The sequence below is a fragment of the Lacerta agilis genome, chromosome 4 (genome assembly GCF_009819535.1).
Source record: "Lacerta agilis isolate rLacAgi1 chromosome 4, rLacAgi1.pri, whole genome shotgun sequence".
In the NCBI taxonomy this organism is placed as follows: domain Eukaryota; kingdom Metazoa; phylum Chordata; class Lepidosauria; order Squamata; family Lacertidae; genus Lacerta; species Lacerta agilis.
The window spans coordinates 65508562-65530655 of record NC_046315.1 but is presented as its reverse complement, the minus strand read 5'-3'; positions in this window follow the sequence as shown (position 1 = coordinate 65530655).

Here is a 22094-nt window from a genome sequence, read left to right as displayed (position 1 = left end):
CGGGAAGCAGTGATCTATAAGCACTCTTATTTACAGGTGTAAGAAAAGTACTTCCTACATAGTTAGAAACATCTTTGTCTATTTCAGGTATTTAAAAGCTAAGCGCTAACACCCAAAATAGGTTCATAAAGCTAGGAGCTCAATAGCACCTTAAACCTAGGTTATGGGTACAACAACGGAATGTCTAGGCACACTTTTTAATAACAAGAATACAAAGCTGAAAATGAATGAACTGCAGCTGAAATATGTTCATTTTTCACATGGTCTAGTCCTTCTCCTGCCCACCCCCCTAATATTCTTAAGAGGGTCTCTTCTCCAGTCGTCAGAGAGTGGCTGAAAGTGGGGAGGCAGAAAAAGGTCCTCCTTTTCTTCCATTCTGTAGTTTTAATCTGAAATCTTAGGTGCATTACTGTGCCCAGAGCTCAGAAACTGCTTGAACTAATGAAATTTCCTGTCACAAAATGCACCTAGAACAGGCATGTCCAAAGTCTGTTTCGGGGTCCTAATCTGGCCCACCGGTCAGTTTAATCAGGCCTCTGTCGCAGTTTATTTCCTGGGGTAAAATCATAAAAAAAGCTCAACAACTTCAATCCTAAAAAAAGGTTAACAGCTTTGGTTGGCCCTTTGGTCAGCCCTCGTGGCTATTCACTTCATCAAATCTGGCCCTCTTTGAAAAAAGTTTGGACACCACTGGCCTAGAACAATGTGGGCTTTGAACACTGACTTCAAATGAAAAAATTCCTTCCAGCAGCACCTTAAAGACCAACTAAGTTTGTTCTTGGTATGAGCTTTCGTGTGCATGCACACTTCTTCAGATACATGCATGCACACGAAAGCTCATACCAAGAACAAACTTAGTTGGTCTTTAAGGTGCTACTGGAAGGTATTTTTTTATTTTTTATTTTGTTTTGACTATGGCAGACCAACACAGCTACCTACCTGTAACTGACTTCAAATGATTAACTCTCTTTCAAAGTACCTTTAAAATTTGTACTTCCTGGATCTAGATTTGCCACTTGTTGTAACAATGTAAAAGCAAAAATAGATTTTTAAATATATATCTTTCTATCTTTTTTTGCACTTTCTCCATGTCTCATGAAAAGAAACTTCATTTTTCCAACACTTAGGCTTTGGTGATTTTTCTCTATATTGTTAAAAAAAAAAACACGACTGGCTGTATAAACTCCCAACATACAAGCCATAAAAAAAAATCGCTTGACACATTCCCTTCCTATTATGGGCTGCTTATAAAATACCATGGCAAGCATTCTTCTGTGTAGGCTATGTTAGATACTTTTGCTCTCTTGCTTACGATTACTGTATACATTTATTTAAACAACATGAGCCTCTGGGCTGAGTTCAGAACCCTTCGCTCTTTCCCATTCTATTGAAATCCAGTTGCGTAATACATGTGTAAGCCCCATAGCCACTTTTCTGAAAGATGAATTGCAAATACAAAGCCTATTTATATAAACATGTTCACAGCAAAGGTTTTCTCTCAAAGTTTATCCAAAGCATTTCCCATATGTTCCTCTCTGTAGGGAAAACCCCATGTCTATTTATTCAGCCATTGTACTTCTGCACAGTGATTTTTAATGATCTGCAGAAAGAGGCATGCACTGTACCTCTTCCCAACAAATGACAAGGATGGTCAATGGTACTTCCATTGGATTGTGGAGTATCACCTTTGGATTGCATTGGTTCCTTCCAGTTTCCCCTTTGAGCAGATAGGAGTGCAGGCTGATAAGCTGACCCCCAGTGGGATGGCATCAGGGAAGTTGAAGTACCCACATGAGAGCAAAGCAACTTAGCTTGCCAGAAGAGAAAGATGCACAATTATAACTCTGAACATTTATCTTTGAGCTACTCCTCCCCTTGATGGTGAAGACAGAAGTTAGTTTAGAGAATTAACTGCTGGGCACATTCTCGGACAAAATCACAGATATAACCAGAGTGAACTGTGAAGCAATTCCTGAATACCCAGGAGATTGGATTGTACCAGAATCCCACCAGTAGAGGCTGGACAGCTTGAAATTTTCATGCAGACAATCTGAAAACACCTGATTAAGTTCTGGAGAGTCCTCATTAGGAACAGTCACTTCCCAAGGTAGTTTCTCTCTTCCAAATCCACACAAATGTCTTAAAATTTCAGATACCTTTACAGCCTTTACCAGATACAGGGGAAGCTCTGGGTCAGCAGAGGACCAAGTGGCAGGAGCATGTGGGAAGCAGCAGTTGCACCGTGGTATGATGCAGCTGCTGATGATTTATATACCACTCTTTATCAAAAGATCACGGGGTGGTGTACAATATTAAGAACGCATTTTATAATTAATCATAACAACAGTCCCCCGCCATGCCTTTAGTGATGTTTGCCAGGTAGCAGGTTGCAAACATATGGGCACTTCAAGTCTGTAGGGAGCGAGGCACCAGTCCTGGAAGTTACAGTGTCATTAAGGTTCATCAGTGTCTCCCCTATTTCTCTACCATGCCTAGAAAGTGCAGGACATGGTGCAGGACCTCAATACCTTAAGGACCACCAGTCCCCCCCCCATATAAACCGACTCAGACCCTGCGCTTGTAATCCAAGGCCCTTCTCTGTGTATCCCCTCCCTAAGACATCCAGAGGGTGATGCCAAGAGAAAAGGCCTTTTTCTGTGGTGGCCCCCCAAATTGTGGGATGCTCTCCCCAGAGAAGCTCACCTGGCGCCATCATTGCATGCCTTTAGGTGCCAGGAAAAAAAATTCCTCTTTACCCAGGCTTTTAGCCATTAAATAATCTATGGCCTGTTAAAGCTGGGAGGGGGCTGTTATGATGATATTATTATTATTATTATTATTATTATTATTATTATTATTATTATTATTATTATTATTATTATGTCTGTAATTAAGCTTCTTATTATGGATGCTCCGTAATGTGTTCTTAATGTTGTACACCACCCTGCAATCTTTTATAAAGGGTGGTATATAAATTGAAACAACAACAACTTTGAAGACTCCCCAAAAGATCCTGAAGACCCCAAATACATGCTGGAAACTTAACCGCATGCTGTCCCTGCGCGTTGCACAGAATTTCAGATGGTATGCAGTCCAGATGAAGTAGGGCACATCCACGCTTAGCTTGTCCACTTCCTGCAGAACAGCTTTGGGGAAATCTTAACACTGTAAAGATTTGTTTTCCAGTATTCTTGTCAAAACCAGGAGCTTATTCATATCACAGATACTATAAGGCTGGTATAGGGTAACAAGATTGTCCAGCAGGGAACGGAAATGAATGATGACCTATTTTCCCGCTTGCGCAACTGAGGAGGATATACAGAGGACTCTTATCTAGATTGCAACCTGGCAACTCTAGCTATGAAAACAGCTTATGAAACAACAAGGGTGTGTAGATGTTTCTGATCTAAATAGATTTATTTAGATTTATTAATCACTTTCCATAGGATATCTCAAAGTGATTTAACAATAAATGATATCAAAGTGTCAGAAATAAGAGTAATCCACACCAGCATAATTTACTGTCCATCTAATTCTGGGTTGTATATCAGTGATAGCTTTGCCTCAGTAACAATGATGATTCATGCCTCTGCACTGTGAATGCGACCATTTGTTGTTCTGTCAGGATACTGTAGGACATGTCATAATGCTGCGTTGATGTGGCAGCTCTTTCGCTCCATCCTGAATGTTTATTTGCCAGAAGAACAGCTTATAAGAATGATTGTGAGGCCATTTCTTTGTCGGTTTATTTTCATTGACATAAATGCCAAGAGCAAACAAACTTTAGATAGCCATGTTTATCCATTAGATTAGAGAGAAAAAAGTATAATGGCTGTTCCGAATAAAGCATACTGGCAAGGGAAGACTAAGCAAGGTCTAGCCTTCTCAACCTCATTCACTTCAGAGATCCCCAGTGGACCTGCTGCCTGGCAGCACCAGGGAACAGCAAAACTGAGGGCAAAAAATATTGCCATAATAAACTCGGCACAGTGTTATTTCTGACTTAAGTATGCAAATCTTACTGAATTTTATTTTATTGTGTAAATCTTTAGTAAGGTGCTCTGGGAGCCTTTGGGGACTATAAATAAAGGAAATATCATTCTTTGGCCTTTTGAAAGCCCATCAAGCTCACCTAGGGCAAGAATAGAGTTGCAGACTTACCCAGGGATAGCATTGCAGTGCTTGGCATCAATAAAATAACCAAGATCAATGGCATGAGATCAGTGCCTCAGTACTAATACATACAGATCTGTAGAATTAGCTTCATGCTCAATGTCTAGGGCTGCGGTAGTAACTCCACTTACCAGAGAGGAGGACCCACTGAATTCAATAGGACTTACTTCTGTATACACCTGGTTTACTGTCCTATAAAATGCCACTGCTACCAATACTAAAAATGCATTGTAAATCCCACTGATTGCAGTGGGATTTACTTCAACGTAAGTGTACCTAAAATTAGTTTCAAAGCAGCAGGTAGTTACAATTTAAAAAAAAAAATATGATCCCAAAGCTCTTTCAGTTCAGACCACTTGCATTTAAGATAATGTAGTTCCAATTTGAGTGAACCTTTTTTCATGTAATGTACGTGTTGTTGTTTTTTTGCAATTTGTAGACAGTCCTCTTACATAGCATACCTTTTCTCCCAGCGATTACTGGCACATAACAATGGTTAAATGTTTGGGGATAGTGCAGTGTGATTTGAAAATACAATTGCCATGGGGATTGCAAACATTTTGCTGGTATATGTGCAGCTTTTGAAGCATATAAAAACTGTTCTATTGAAACCACAAAACGAGGGCAATAAAATCAAAGCACCTTATGCAGAAGTTTTGCCTAATATAGCTATTATATTGCAGTATTTATTATGCACCCTGTTTGGAAAACCATTTAGCATCATCCCAACCCTAGGCTTAGTTAGGCAGACAAAAGCTTATCTATAGGCTTAGATATGTCTAATTCTACATTACGTAGCATGAGGCAGCCACTTTAGGCAGCTGATTTGGGGTGTCCTAAGAAAACAATTCTTCAATTTATTATTGTATCTTATTAGCGTTTTGTGTGTGTGTGTGTGTGTGTGTGTAGCATTTTTTAGTTTTTCTGCATCAGATACCAAAATAACTAAACTAGCCAAGGAAACGATAACTATGCATATTGACTTTGGGGTGTTGTCTTTATTTATCAAATTAACCACTTTTTGCATTAAATTGATTTATTGAAAGTTCTCTAAATGGTTTACAAAGTTGTAAACGATATAATCTGTGGGGTGTAATCCATTGGTGCAGTCAAATGCAACATTCCTTATTTCACTAGAGTGGGCACAAGCAGGGGGACATCCAGTCAGTGTAACTTCCTGTTCCACTGGTCTGGAGCTTCCTACCCCTGCATGTGACCTGGGAGGTGGCCCTGGCCCTGGCTGAGTCTATAAAAGAGCCGAGTCATGCAGTCATTTTCTCAGTTCATCTTAATCAGTTTCACTTTTGTCTCTTTTTGTCTTGCTTTATCTCTTGCTGCCATGCTGCTCTCCTGCAGCCATTTTGTTATCTTTACGTAATTTTTCCCAGCAGCACATGAGCTCAGTCTCCATATGAGAGGAACTCACAGCTTCTTTGTGTAACTACCAAGTAAAGTCTGCCTTTCGGGGATCAAATCGTGAACTGAAATGTGAGTAAACTTTTTGTTACTTTACTCAGAAAGACTCTGGTGTCTTTATTCTTTTAAGAGGGATCAAAAGGGGACACCAGGAAATAATCTTAACTAAGAGATTCAATCGAATCTGCAAACTAGATTCCAGCTACAGTGGTGCCCCGCTAGACGAATGCCTCGCTAGACGAAAAACTCGCTAGATGAAGGCATTCGTCTAGCGGAAGGCTGCCCCGCGAGACAAAAAAGTCTATGGGGCTGCCTCGCAAGACGAAAAATTTTCGTCTTTTTTTTTCGTTTTGTGGAGCGCGGCTGTCATTGCCGCTCCGCAAGACGAAAAACCTGCTAGGCGAAAATTTTCGCAGAACGAATTATTTTCGTGTAGCGGGGCACCACTGTATATTGAGGGGGATTTGCTCTGCTACATCACTCACTAACAAGAGTGAAGGAAGGATAATACTTATTCAATATATCCTTTCCTACTATCCTTAACATTCCCACATAACCAAGGCCAAGAGTACAAATAAAACTACATACCATCAATAAACATCCACAATAAACCATCAACAAACTACTGAGCAGTGCAATATAACACTGGTCAGGAAATCCCTCAACAAACAAGAGTTTAATAAGTATTCTGCTCGGTAATAGAACTTGCTGCTCTACCTCACATGGGCACAGCCAGGATTTATTTTAGTGGAGGCAGGAATTATGTTGGGGGGGGGGAGCAGAACTGAGTTATTTGTGATGCAATTGGTCAGTTAGTTGAAGTATTTTTATTTTACTTCATGCTGTGAACACCTTTGCCTGTTGTATAACTGTCCTGGAACACAAAAGTTAACAGTCCCATGGAGGAACAGCTGGGAGCACTATGATCACTGCTCCTGATGTTCATGGGGTGGGCTCCTCTCACACAGCAGAGAATGAGGTGAGGCATGTGTGTGGATCCTGTATATCAAGGGTAGGCAACCTAAGGCTTGGGGGCCAGATGCAGCCCAATCACCTTCTAAATGCGGCCCATGTGTTTTTACTTGAGTAGAATGTGTCCTTTTATTTAAAATGCATCTCTGGGTTATTTGTGGGGCCTGCCTGGTGTTTTTACATGAGTAGAATGTGTGTTTTTATTTAAAATGCATCTCTGGGTTATTTGTGGGGCATAGGAATTCGTTCATCCCCCCCCCAAAAAAATATAGTCTGGCCCCCCACAAGGTCTGAGGGATTGTTGACCGGCCCATGGCTGAAAAAGGTCGCTGACCCCTGCTGTATATGTTGGAGAAGCAACTTATTGAGAACAAAGGAAGATGGGGGAGGTGGGGTACAAGCTATAAGTCAGCAGCTGGAATTCCAGTTCCTGGATGCATTATAAATGTGTAGCCTTCATCTTGGTTCAATGCCACCTTGCAGTTACTAAGCAATGACTATCAAACATAAAATCTAGCTAACTTGCATAATTTCCCGAGAGGAGAGAATGTGACAAAAGTTTATCATTCAGTGCAGAATTTTTAGCATCTTCTGTGTAGAATTTACCTCTGAAAATAAAAATTTTTTGAACGTTTTAGCCCAACTTGTGGGAATCGGAACCATACTGGAGTAACGTGACTCCAAAATAATTGACAAGACCCAAGGGCTACATACTACTTGGGAGAATTCCAGATAGGTCTATTATTACTGATCTTGTAGGAAGATAGACATTTGTTTTCACAGATGTACTTTTCAGCATCCCAGTTTGACGTTCATTGTTGTTGGAAAGGAAGCATTAAAAACACTGAAAATAGAAAAAGTGCCAGAAGTAACATGACTTAGAAAACAGCAACCCCTGTGTAGAGCCTCTTTGGCAGCGTGTAACAGATGGGGCTGTGGTTGACTAAAAGAGTTTATTATTAATTTGCTATTATTGTTGTTGTTTTGTGTGTTTCCTTTGACCTAGCTGATGCTAAAATCGTGTCAAAAAAATAAAGCCACCTCAGTGGGGCATGGGGACCCTGACTCAACCTTTAACTAGGGAAGCCTGAGTTTATATTTTTACATGTGGCTTTCTGTCAAAGCACATTTTAAAACTACCATTACTTTCCCAGGCATTACTCCTATCGGTAAACTCCTACACAGAAATAACTATTCTAAGGGGTGTCCAGGGCACAGATGTTAATATTTCCTTTTCGCAAGACTTTGTGAAGCAGATAAAATATATTGTCATAAAAATATTATCTCTCAGGGAAAAGAAAACTTGAACGCATTCAACTCTCCTACCCAGATAGTCAAGAAATCAAGCACTATCTATTTGCACTGAAAAGGCAATCTGCCAAGTCCACAAGGAAATGTCCATAGGCATGGCTGTAGTATTGTAATTTCCAATATTGTCTCCAATATTTATATTAATGTCCAATCCCTCTCTCAAGGTCTGCAGTTTTACAAAAATCCCAGTGACCCTCTGGTGACCTAAACTACCGGTATATATATGATGCTAATAAGTTGTGTCATTCTCCCCACCCAGTATTTTCATTAAACACTTCCTCAGTCATGGAGGATGTCATTGAAGCAGAAAACACCATTCTTCCCCAGTTATAAGGGTCAGATAGCAGGTGATGGAAAGATGGAAAGATGGGCGGGGTATAAATATATTATTATTATTATTATTATTATCATCATCATCATCATCATCATCATCATCATCATCATCATCATCTCTACCTATGGAGTAAGGAGACAGTTCTGAGCTATATGGACAAGTGGTCTAATCTAGTATAATACACCTTCCTTGTGTTCCTAAGGGCCAAACTGGATACAATGTTAATATGAAATTAATATGCACTTTTTATTTTTCTAAATAACAGGCACAGAAAAGCCTCTGGGCTGTGGTGTTTGGGGAGGAGGGAGTGTCACCTCCGGGGTCCAAGCAAAAAAATGAATTCTGCAATTGTTTGTGTGTGTATGTAGAATAAGTAACATTATTAGAGGCTTTAAAGGGAAGATTGGGGCATATTATTTGCACAAAAGTAAATACATCCCTCCCGAAAGCAACATCATTAGAACAAGGAGAGCCAAGGTAAAGCTGCGTTCCCTGCCTTTTTTGTGTGTCTGGCATTATCCATTTATGGAGTGGTTGGGTGGGGCATTAAACCAGGTGAGGGAAAAGTGTTTTGGGGTTTTATTCTTTATTTTAGAAAAACCCCAAACCACTTCCAAAGTTTTTTTCTGAAGCTTTGGCACCAGCCAACTCCAACCTGGCCCTGAGTTGCTGTGGATCCAAAGTTGTTTGAATATCTTCAAAACAAATGCAAAACCCTGGTTCTTAGGTGTTGAATATTCAAGTTTCTATGTGGTCCAGGGTTTTGTTTGTGTTTGTGTGTGTTTTGTTTTTGTATTGGAGCCAATAGGTCATGACATAAGCTGCATGCAAAATGTGAGGTTCCATATAATAATAAAAATGCAACTTTTAATTGCTTCTTTCCGAATACCACATATTTTATTTGCGGTTTGGTTTACAAATACTTTCATCTGCCAAATAAGTCTGCATGTTTTCCAGCATCCAAATGCGCCCCCCCCCCACTATGTAAATAAATAACATGCTAGCGTTTGGGTTCTTAGTGAAAATTCCTTTTGAATTAAGATGGCAAGATTTCATACTTCCAGTGCAATCCTATAGATGTATTTGCAAAAGTAAGCCCTACTGAGTTCAATAGGACTTTTTACCAGGTGTGTGACTGCAAACTAAGTGTGACTCTAAAATGAACATTAATTCCATGTCCGCCACCCCCTTTTCTATTTTGCTTTTTTAACTTATTCTGTGTTGCTGGATAAAGCTAAGAATAGAAACTAATTTGGCTCTATTCTTAGTGCTATCTTTAGTATCTCTTTTGGTGGTCTAACTTGGAACCAGATTTAATGTTTCCAAAGTTTTTTGGCTTAATGCAGAAATAGCATTGTTCCCCATATATTTTCAAATTCTCCTCATCAGCTCACATTCAAAACTTAGCAAATGCACGTGCAATGTTTTTTCCTTTCCTTTCCTTTTTATTTGCATCTTGCAAAGAAAGCTTTGCAAGAAAACAACTGAATTATGAGTAAAAATAGTTCAGGGCAAACCTCTGAAACTGATCTTACAATATAAATTTTCAGAAGCAGAGAAGCTCAACTAAATATTTGTGTATTTAGTGGGGCTTATATATGTGTATATATAGATGCTTTTATTAACTGAGTTCAACTTGTATCAAAGTACTCCGTTGCCCTGCCAATTTCTAAGAGCAACTTCCAATGTACAGTGTACAAGGATAAAAGGCCTACTGCCAAGCCCAAACAGATGGAGGCAGGAAAATTCTGCACTATGGGTTGTATTCAACATAGCGCCTCGTTAAAGTCACTTAGCAGTATACTTGTTACCCTGGCGAAATGTTTTGCACCACCAGTGGTGTTGTACAAAAGAATGCACAAGCAGGTTTGCGGCAACTTCATTGCACCGCAGATTGCAACGTTACAATTTGCCCACCTAGTAGTACAAGAGTCCTTGAGCTAGAGGACAGAAAATGCTGGCTTCAGCCTTGCACAACTTCAGGATGCAAGTAAGGGGTGCTATTTGTGAATGTTCCCCCATTGTAGACATCTCATTGCATGCAGGGCACTATCATTTATTTATTTAAATCAAATTCTTGCCCTCTAGGAGGGATTTAATGGAGAGGAGCCTGCAGCTGGGACTGTCAGTGGGAGCTTCTCTTGCTGTTGGAAGACAAGGCTGAGCAACACACACTTTGCAGAAGTAGCCAGAGAATGCAAATCTCAGTTTCCTCTTCTTATTTGGAAATTGAGGTGCTGGGATTCCCTCTGTCTTCTCAGCTGCCTCCCTGCCTCCCGCACACACATACTCCTTCTAGTCAATTCGCAGGGGCTATAATAAATTATGTCAGAGGTTTTTGCCAAACCCCAGCTCCTTTGCCACCCAGCAACCCTTTCACAAGTCCCTTTACAGCTTGTTGGGAAATGAAGTATGAACATGGGAAAGAAAGAAAGGCAGCAGTGCCTATCAACTTTGGGGGCCCCTGACCCCCTCAGATATTGGGGGGGGGGCAAAGAGACCTGGGCCCCTAGGCATTGGTGCCTATGGTTGCAAGAGTGTGTCAGGAAACTGGGGAAACGGTAGTATGGGGGAGAATTAAAATATACTAGGTTGCTTGGGAGGCACAACAAACACTTCAGAGTAACTATTACTTAATAAAGCATCATGTAGTGTGCAATGCGCTTTCCACTGAGTGGTGTGTGTATTTTATAAATCAAAGATACAGTTGTAAAGGGGTTTACAACTGGCAATGATGAGGACAGAGGGAAGGGAAGGGCAGACAGGAAGGGTATGGAAGAGAACAAATCTAGCCACATTTACTTAAATTTGGTTACAGTTCAGGGAATGAATCCGAAGGACACGGAAGAATGAGAGAGAATGGGCAGAGGTGACTGAAAGACAGGAACTTCAGAGAGACGGAGAATAATAGAGACGGAGGAGTGAAGCTTGGAAAGATGGGCAAAAATAAAGGGAAAATTCAAGGGCAGGGCATGCCTTAAAGCAAGTATGGGAAATGTGCTGTATATGGGAAGCCAGCATAGGGATTTAAGGATACATCACATAGTCAAAACAGGAGAGGTGAACCATTTGAACAGCAATATAGAGGTGAAAGGGGCAGAAGTGGGACAAGGACAAAACAATGAGAAGTTTGCATTAGTCATGTTGGAAATGTCCTCAGAGGTTTTTCAGGGTAGGCTTGATTTATGGACCTTTCAATAAGAGGAACTTTTATCTAGTGTCGTTGAAGGGAGGAATTGCCAGTGCAGGGAAGAAGCAACATCGCCACATACTGCTCTTTTGCCAGGAAAATGTTGGACAGAGATCAGCAGTAAAGATATTCCAGGAGGAGACAAACATCTATCTGCTGTTAATTTCTTCATCTCAAGCTGCTGTTAAAGTTACAATGGCTGGCTGAAAAGCTGGCAGTCCGTCAGATGGGTGTTGAATTTGCCGCCACCACCATTGGTTCATAATTTACGGTATCTTATGACACTGGAGCAGTTGCCTTCTAAACTGATTTTTTTATGAGCACAATTTTATTGTTGCTACTGCGTGTATCCCAAAAGTCACTTAAAATGTGAATGTTAATGGGGGGAAGGGGTTATATTTGGTTCTTAAGTGCTGGAATATTTTAATTACTCTCTTGCTACACATGATGCTTGTATTTTAGAAAACCTCCTTTCAGAAGAGCACATGTTTTCTTTCTCAACTGAAAACATGTTTCTACTGTTATCTGAGGCCTGGAATCAGTTCTGTCATATAGCTAAAAATCTACTTAACCTGATTTTCAATCAGAAATTCAGTGTTGTCTCACATTTGTTTTGAAACTCCCTAATGTGCAATTGGACAAAACATTTGCTTCTCTCTCTCATTAAAAAAACAAAACAACCCTGACAGATAATGTTCTTCATTATGAAAGCTTGTTTAAATAGATTATCATTTTGAACACATGAAAATTAACTATTATACTTCGCACACATTTAAAGCGGGATATCTAGGAATAACGATGTCCCCAGAGAACAAGACAGGAAGATGGAAACAAAATAAACTAAGGAGAAAACCAAAATGGGGACAGCCATCTGTGGAAACTAGCATGCAGTCACTGAATCCACACACAGTTTAATAGACAACACACATGCCATAGTTAGAAATCTAAAAATTTGGTCAGTGGGTACATGCATTCTGTCTAGTATTTACATCATCGACCCATATTTCAGTATATAATTGAAGCTCATATAAAATTTTAAAATCTGTTGATGACAAGAGTTGTGATGTTTCTATGCTGGGAATCAACAGCTGTGATGGTATTTATTATACTGTCACAATTTCGGTTTTTGTAATTTTTAGTGATGGCTTCCTGTTTTTAGCCCTTGTTGTTTGCCACTTTAGCCTCGTGAATGGATGACGAAGAGCATTAAAATGATTTGTACAAACAACGATACATTTGCTTTGCACATTTTACTTTCTTGCTCATGTTTCTTCATTTGATTTTCCCATGGCTAATAATCTGATTGTACCCAAATGCTAAATATTCTACATACAGTCATATGAACTTCCTCCCTCCCTCCTGCTTCCTGCTGGTGCAGCATGATGATAAGCAGATGGGTGAGGAGCAGTGTGTTTAAGGCTTGCACTGGCTAGGTCAAAAATAGGCTGGAGGATTACCAGGGGCATTGCCGGGAGGGTTGGGGGTGATCCTACCAAACACATTTGTTTTTTTTCCAAGTTCTGGAGGATAGGAGGAGACTATTTCCTTCCCCTATCCTGCAAGGATCCTCTGAAACATGGAGGGCTTCCAGTTATGATACTGCAGGTATCCTGACAGAGACACCAGGGGCTCAGCTAGGACTTTGCACATGGAAAGTGTATGCTGTGTTATCAAATATAGCAAGTAAATTTATTCCAGTGACTTTAGTTTTAAAGTACCTCTATATGGGAAGGGTTGTGTGGGAGCTCGGTGGCAGAGAAGTTGCTTTGCACACAGAAGGTCCCAGATTCAAATGCCAGCATCTCCAGGTAAGGCAGGGAGAGACCCCCCCCCCCCGCCTGAAACACTGGAGAGCCACTGCCAGTCAGTATAGAAAATACTGAGCTAGATTGACCAATGGTCTGGCTTCGTAAGTTCTTTCTCAGTTCACTTAAGCTACATCACTGTCCTACGTTTCCATACATCGAATTTACAGGTGTTTGGTGTATATTGCTTTAGAGAAGAGTACAAAGGAATATACAAGTAGATTTGTTCATTCCCTGACCAATCCACACTCCTTTATTTCAATCACAACCCAGTAAACAGAAGTAACCTACTGGAGCTTCTAGAAGTAAATACTAAAGTATATAGCAACTGAACGCATTAGGTTGGCAAACACAATAGGTTGGATCCCAACATCAAACTCAATACAGTGGTACCTCAGGTTACAGACGCTTCAGGTTACAGACTCCGCTAACCCAGAAATAGTACCTTGGGTTAAGAACTTTGCTTCAGGATGAGAACAGAAATCGTGCAGCGGCAGTTGGAGGCCCCATTAGCTAAAGTGGTACCTCAGGTTAAGAACAGTTTCAGGTTAAGAATGGACCTCCAGAACGAATTAAGTTCTTAACCCAAGGTACCACTGTAGTCAACTGCCAGTGTGAAATTACCCGAAGTTGGACATCCAGATCTTCAAACCAGATTATTGTGTAAGACTTTGAGATCCATTTTTACACTGACCAAGAATCAATCCAAACTATTTTAAAACTAGCAGGCAGTCATTTACAGTTTGAGACGGTTCACCATATAGCAAGATGCCTCTATTAAAAATGATATAATCATGGCTGGTCCTGTTGATCAAGACGTGGCAAACCTGGATCACTCACTGAACACATTGATAAAAAAAAGCCAGCTTTGAAATTAGTCCAATAAATGGGATGTGGGCATCAGCACATTTCTTTACACCGTTTTAGCAGCAAACAGTAAAGATGGCTATACCGTAACACCTTTAGTATCACTGAAATATGACATAAAGAAAAGGATAAATCTATGCCTCCCAACATTATGAGGTTGCCTGGTGTATCATATCCAATAAAATGCTAATTGAGCTGTAAACTTGTACAAAAGCTACTCATGGATCAAGGTAGCCACAGTCACTCTAATGAGACATTTCCAGTTTTGGGGGAAAGTGATGCATTTTATCTGAAGCAGCCCTTGTTATTGCACACCAGCTTCTGCTGATGACAAACTTGTTCATTTTTGCTAAGTGGGCCAAATATAGTATTGAATTTAATGCTTAATTGACATTTCCTATTCATTATTGATAACAAATATAGAAAACATTCAGTCATGATTCAGTCACAGCAGGTCATAAACTTTCTGAAGAACATTTGCAATAAGGGGCAGGAAGAGACATGTTTTTTGCAATATTGGCCAAAGTGTACAGCTGCCGAACCCTGTAGGCAGTTTGTGTCAATTGTACATGCAAAAGAGAACAGCATATGAAGGATCAGAACATTTAGTTCAGTGCCTTTGTCTGCTTCATCTCTACAGAACTTTCAGCACAAAGTACTTAAGTATATCACAGCCACTCATTTCCCTCAATGTGATACGGGTTATCAATATACTATGAACTATCCCATAAGCATCATTCTAGATTCAGGTAGGTAGCCATGTTGCTCTGACGCAATCAAAATAAATAAATAAAAATTTAAAAATTGTCCAGTGGCACCTTAGAGACCAACTAAATTTGTTCTGGGTATAAGCTTTTGTGTGCATGCACACTTCTTCAGACACATTTTAGATACGTTTCAGAAAGCTTATACCCAGAACAAACTTAGTTGGACAATTTTTTAAAAAGGTATCTGAAGAAGTGTGCATGCACACAAAGGCTTATACTCAGAACAAACTTAGTTGGTCTCTAAGATGCTACTGGAAGGATTTTTTTTATTTTTTATTTTTTTTTGACTATGGCAGAGCAACACGGCTACCTACCTGTAACTGGAACTATAGTAGGCAGAGTATGGGAAGCCAAAGGCAAGGGAAATGGGTTTAGGAGCTCTAAGGTCAACCTACCTACAGAAGGGAGAGACAAAAATTAAATGAAGGTGGAAGAAGCAAAGAATACACTACAGTGATATAGGAGACGTACAGCTGCTACCAATGTCTCCTTTGCATCTTACTGGAAAAGAGCTGGGGATAGCATCACCCTTAGTCAGGAAAACAGGATCTCTGTCCAGTAAGAGAGAACTCAGGTTGGGTTCTGAATTAGTGCCCACATCTACCTTACTACCACTGGTGCAAACTACAGGGGCCCTGGGTACGCACAATTTTACTGTGGGACTCCAATGTGATTTCCGGTTTCTACCAGAAGTTGCATCAGAGGCCCAACACAACCTCTGAGGTGATGTCAGAGGCCCTGCAAAGCCTCAAATGCACTTTCCAGAAGTCATGTTGGAGGTCTTGTGAGGCCTCCAACTTGACCTCCAAGGGCCCGCAAGTCCTTGGAAGCAACATCTGAGGCACTGCCAGACCTCCAATGCGAATTGCAGTAGAAACCAGAAGTTGTGTCAGAGGTCTCATGAAGCTTCAGACGTGACCTCTGAGGCCTTGCAAGGCTTCGAAAGTGCTTCTGCGGCGTACTGATGTAACATGACGTCATGACGGCACATTACATCCCTGGTGCCATTGGGCACCCATAATCTGGGGCCCAAGTTGTTGCCCCTGCTTAATATTGTAAACTGCCCTGTGATTTTCAGGTGAAGAGTGGGGTAGAAATTTAACTGATTCATTAACAACAAACAACAACAACAACGATGGTGTCATGTGCCTATTGATTATTCATGGTACAGAATTGGCCCCTGGCTGGATTTTGTGTTCTTCTGTATACCTTAATTTTCCCAAAAATATATAAAAGCTAATTGTGTAAAGATTGAAGTACTTGTAGTCTACCAAAACAATCATCTTGCTTTTACAAGGGCAGGGAAATATTCACAGGAAAACAACAGTACTGCTTCTGAGAATCCAGGGTTCTTTTTCTCCTTCTTTTTTACATCTTAAAAAAAGAAGAAGAGACAGCTGTTATTCATTTTCAACAGTTTCATTGCTCCAATGATCCATGTGGTTAGTCGAACCTACTGCTTTATGAAATACGTAAATATTTTTCATTTTCTTGAAAAACAAGGAAGGTACCCAGGCCATCTAGTGGGAAGCAAAGGGAACTGCATCCTGTGTGGAAATCACACACTTGGATTCCATTACGCAGCAGGTAATGTACAACATGAAATCAATTGTATTGCAATAGCAATAGGCAGACAAAGTTGATTGCAAGAAAGACATTTTCCAGATGGGAAGATTTCAGGTTGTAAGGTGAACCTCTCAAAACTTCAGGTCCATGTACTTCATTGGAGGAATGTAGAAAGTTGTAACATGACTGCTATTCCACCAATAAAGTGATGGGGAAATGCATTAAAAAGCAAATGCATAATTAAATGAATGAATGAATGAATGATTAAAGCAGAGTGTGCTGGCCCCAAGGGTTTGTCCATGAAGCGAGGTCCAAGTCCAGTCCTGGGTCTAGGGGTCCAAAGGAGGTCAGTCCGGCGGGGAGCGAGGCAGGGAGCAGGTCAAGGTCCAAGGCAGGTTCAGGCACAAGGTTGCAGGTTGAGCACACGCTTGCAACTATGTTGCTCACGCAACTTGGGCTGGGTCTGGCTGGCTTTTATCTGGCCCTATGCTTAGGGCCGCCCCGATCCTCTGGAGACTCGCCTCTCCTCCGGGCCTGGAGGCGAGCACTCCTCCTGCAGACACTTAACTCCCTTCGCCTCTCTGCCCTGAGCCTCTGTAGCTCAGGAGAGGCTGGTGGGTTACTGGACCCAGGGGATGCCTCAGCTTCCTCTGAAGAGGCTGGGAGTGGAGCACCTGCAGGCAATGGGTCCTCCCTCCCATCAGGAGCCAGAGCAGACTCTGCTGATGCCTGCACCTGGGGATCCAGCACAGGTGGGGATCCTTCAGGCTCAAGCCCTGGCCCCGGCTCAGCTGGTTCTGGAGGCGGGGAATCCTGTGCAGGCTGGGATCCCTCAGGTTCAGCATCAGAGTCTGACTCCCAGGCCATCACACCATCCCCCCTCCCAGGCCTCCCCCTCAACTGAGGGGCCGGACCAGGCTTGCTGGGGTAAGCTGCATGGAAATCACGGAGGCAGGCAGGTGCGTGGACGTTTTCCACTGGTTCCCATGAACGATCCTCAGGCCCATACCCCTTCCAGTCGATGAGGTATTGGAGCTTCCCCCTGCGGTATCGTGAGTCGAGAATGCGCTCCACCTCGTACTCAGGCTCCCCCTCAACCAAAACTGGCTGCGGTCGTGGATTGTCTGGGTGGAACTCGTCGGGCGGGGCGACTGGACTAAGTAGGGACCGGTGGAATACTGGGTGAACCTTGAGTGATGGAGGTAACTGGAGGCGAAACGCCACCGGTGACACCTGCGCAGTGATGGTGAATGGGCCGGCAAACCGTGCATCCAGCTTTCGTGAGGGCCGAGAAGGATGCAGGTGACGGGTAGAGAGCCACACCCGATCGCCAACATGGAGTTCTGGCCCCTCCTGACGATGTCGGTCAGCTTGGGCCTTGTATGCGTCCTTGGCCTGGCGCAGTTGCTCCATCAATAATTGTTGCTGGGACTGAAGCTCCTGAAGCCAGTCTGTCACTGCGGGGACCGCGGAAGCTGGCAGCACGTCCGGGAACAAACGTGGATGGTAGCCGTAGGAGGCCTGGAACGGGGTCTGCTGGGTGGAGGCGTTCACTGCATTGTTGTAGGCGAACTCCGCCAATGGCAAGTGATCGACCCAGTCATCCTGCTGGAAGCTGCAGTAACACCGGAGGTACTGCTCCAGCACCGCATTTGCCCGTTCCGTCTGGCCATCGGTCTGCGGGTGGTGGGCCGAAGATAGACAGACCTCCGTCCCAAGGGTCTGGTGCAGGGCTCGCCAGAAGTGGGATGTGAACTGGACGCCGCGGTCAGAAACCACACGCTCGGGAAGGCCATGCAGGCGGAAGATGTGCTGCATGTACAGTTGAGCCGTCTCCTTAGCTGTGGGTATGGACGGGCAGGGGGCACAGTGCACCATCTTAGTGAAATGGTCCGTGAAAACCAGGAGGCAGGTACAGTGACGAGATGGGGGCAAGTCTACCACAAAGTCCAGTGAGACCGTGTGCCAGGGACGTGGTGGGACTGGTAATGGCTGGAGCAGACCGGGGGGTCGCCCAGTAGGACCCTTGGCCCGCCGGCAGACATCGCAACCAGCAACATAGCGTGCCACATCAGCCTTCAGGCGGGGCCACCAGAACTCCCGGCTTACCAGATGAGTGGTCCGGTACCGCCCAAAGTGCCCTGCTGCTGGGGCATCGTGGGACATCTGGAGAACCTCAGCCCGCAATGGTCCTGGTGGGATGTATAGACGACCCTGGTGCAGCAGTAGGCCCTGGTGCAGGGCCAGCCCTGGATATCGAGGGCATGACCCGTCAGACAGTTCCCGGAGCCGTTCCTGAGCCCAAGCGTCGACCCGTTGCTGTTCTCGCACCCGAGCCTGCAGTGGCTTGGCCTCCTGAGTGGCCAGGAATGTGGCTGGTGGTAAGATAGTCGTCGGTACTGCCTGCTGTACAGTGTCTGCGACGTCCTCGGGTTTCCGGGACAGGGCATCCGCTTTCCGGTTTTGGGAGCTAGGGATGTAGCGGATCCGGAACTGGAACCGGGAGAAAAACAGCGCCCACCGGATCTGCCTTTGGTTCAACTTGCGGGTGGTCTGGAGGTACTCCAGATTCCGGTGGTCCGTTCTCACTTCCACCGGGTGTCGTGCCCCCTCAAGATGATGGCGCCAGACCTCAAAGGCCACCTTGATGGCCAGTAGTTCCCGCTCCCACACGGTATAGTTACGCTCCGCCGGAAGGAGCTGCCGGGAGTAGTAGGCGCAGGGTAACAGCGGCGCATCGGGTCCGTGTTGCTGAGACAGGATGGCACCGAGAGCCGTACTGGAGGCATCAGTCTCCACCACGAAGGGACGAGAGGGATCAGGATGCTGTAAAATCGGCGCCCTCTGGAAACAGGCTTTCAACCCCTGAAATGCCACTTCAGCCTCCTCATCCCAGGAGAAGGGTGTCTTGGGGCGCAGCAGTCGGGTTAATGGGGTGGTGCGATGAGCATAATCTGCAATGAAGGTCCGGTAATAGTTGGCGAACCCTAGGAACCGCTGTAAGTCCTTGCGGTTCCGGGGCGCTGCCCACTCTCGAACCGCAGCCACCTTCCCAGGGTCCATCTGCACCCCGTCAGGGGAGAGTCGGTGTCCAAGGAAGTCCACTGACCGCTGGTGGAACTCGCACTTGCTGAGCTTGGCATACAGGCGGTGCTCCCGCAAGCGCTGCAACACGGACCGAACATGACTCTCGTGACGGGCTGGGTCACGGGAATAAATCAGAATATCATCTAGGTACACCACCACGTATTTGTCTAGCAAGTCCTGGAACACGTGGTTGATGTACCGTTGAAACACGGCGGGTGCGTTGCATAATCCGAACGGCATAACCAGGTATTCAAACTGCCCATACCGGGTCCCGAATGCCGTCTTCCACTCGTCCCCGGCACGGATCCGAATCAAGTTGTAGGCCCCTCGGAGGTCCAGTTTGGTGAACATCTGCGCCCCCTGCACCTGCTCCAGCAATTCTGCAATAAGGGGCAAGGGGTACCGGTCTGGGATGGTGATCTTGTTCAGGGCCCGGTAGTCATGGCAGAGGCGAAGCTCCCCACACTTCTTCTTAACGAAGAGTACAGGAGCGGCAGTGGGTGAGGTAGAGGGCCTAATGAACCCGCGTTCCAGGTTCTTGCGAAGGAAGTCCTGCAAGGCTTCACGCTCTGGCTCCGAAAGAGAATATAGGCGGCTTACAGGCAGGGGCGCCCCAGGCTGGAGGTCTATGCCGCAGTCGAAGGACCGATGAGGTGGCAGCTGGTCTGCTCCCTGTTCCTCGAACACGTCTAAATAGTCCTGGTACACGGCAGGGAGCGTTGACACAGCCTGCCCCATGGGGGCAGCTGCTACTAACTCGGACTGAGCATGGGAACCCGGGTCTGGGAAGCGTACAGTCCGATTGACCCAGTCGATCTGAACATTGTGCGACTCCAGCCAGTCCATCCCAAGCACCAGGGGAAACCGGGGCATGGTGGCAATGTCCAGGGTTCGCACCTCCCGGTGCTGCTGGTAGCACAGGACCAAGGGCTGGGTCTCCCGAGTAACCGCGCCCGAGCGTAGGAGCCGTCCGTCAATTGCCTCCACCTGTACTGGTTCCGGCTTGTTCTGAAGCGGCACCTGATGCTGAGTGGCGAAGGCAGAGTCCATATAGGAGCGGGTTGCCCCCGAATCCACCAGAGCGTGGGTGAGAATCCAGGGCCCACCGGGGGGGTATAGACGCACCGGTATCATGAGGTGTTGCAATTCCACTGGTAAGGGCCCATCATGCGATGCTTGGGGCCCCAGGTAGCCTGGGCCATCGGCTACTGGGGTTGGCCGTTTCACCTGCGGCTGGCGTTTCTCAGGGCAGGTTCGGGCGTAGTGTCCACTCCCACCGCAGTAGAGACACAGGTTCCCCTCCCGACGCCGAGTCTTTTCCGAGGGGGAGAGGCGAGGCCGCGCTGCCCCGAGCTGCATCGGCTCCTCCAATGACTCAGCTCTGGCCACGGAACTGCAGGGAAGCACCGGCGCTGGGAACCCGGAGTGCCGGCGGCCCCGGGCCTGGCGACGGTCCTCCAACCGATCATCTATCTGCAGACTCCGTTGGATGAGGGCATCCAGTGTGGCAGGGCGATCCAACGTGGCCAGCTGATCCAGTACCTCGTCTGAAAGTCCCTCGAGATACTGGTCCCGCAGTGCAGAGTCGTTCCAGGTCAAGTCCTGCGCCAGCAGCCGAAATTCTGTGGCGTAGATGGCCACTGTGGACTTGCCCTGTTTCAACCGCCGAATTGCCCGATTGGCTTGACTCCCCTTCTGAGGGTTGGCAAACGTGGTTTCCAGAAGATTGCAAAACCCCGTATAGTCTGTCAGCAAGGGGGAGTCTTGCCGGAGCAGCGGCAACGCCCACTTGGCCGCCTGGTCCTTCAGCAAGCTGATCAGGAAGTGCACCTTGGTGCGGTCGTCGGGGAAATCCCGAGCTCGCCCCTGAATATACAGCTTGGCCTGGGCGAGAAACATGGGAAAGCTGGCTGGGGACCCATCAAATTTCTCTGGCAGGGCCACGGGGTACTTGCCAGGAGCTGGGGCGGCGGCCCCAGGAGCCGGTAAGGCATCCAAACGCTGCTGAAGCGCCGTAACCACATTGCTTAGCTGCTGCACGGTGTGGGTCAAGGCCTGGTTCTCCTGGGCCAATGCCACCAGCGCAGCCGCCTGGTCAGCCATGGCTATTAGTTCTTCCCGAACGCACCCCAGCGAAGGGGGAGTGCGGGTGTGGCGTGAGCAAACTGTGCTGGCCCCAAGGGTTTGTCCATGAAGCGAGGTCCAAGTCCAGTCCTGGGTCTAGGGGTCCAAAGGAGGTCAGTCCGGCGGGGAGCGAGGCAGGGAGCAGGTCAAGGTCCAAGGCAGGTTCAGGCACAAGGTTGCAGGTTGAGCACACGCTTGCAACTATGTTGCTCACGCAACTTGGGCTGGGTCTGGCTGGCTTTTATCTGGCCCTATGCTTAGGGCCGCCCCGATCCTCTGGAGACTCGCCTCTCCTCCGGGCCTGGAGGCGAGCACTCCTCCTGCAGACACTTAACTCCCTTCGCCTCTCTGCCCTGAGCCTCTGTAGCTCAGGAGAGGCTGGTGGGTTACTGGACCCAGGGGATGCCTCAGCTTCCTCTGAAGAGGCTGGGAGTGGAGCACCTGCAGGCAATGGGTCCTCCCTCCCATCAGGAGCCAGAGCA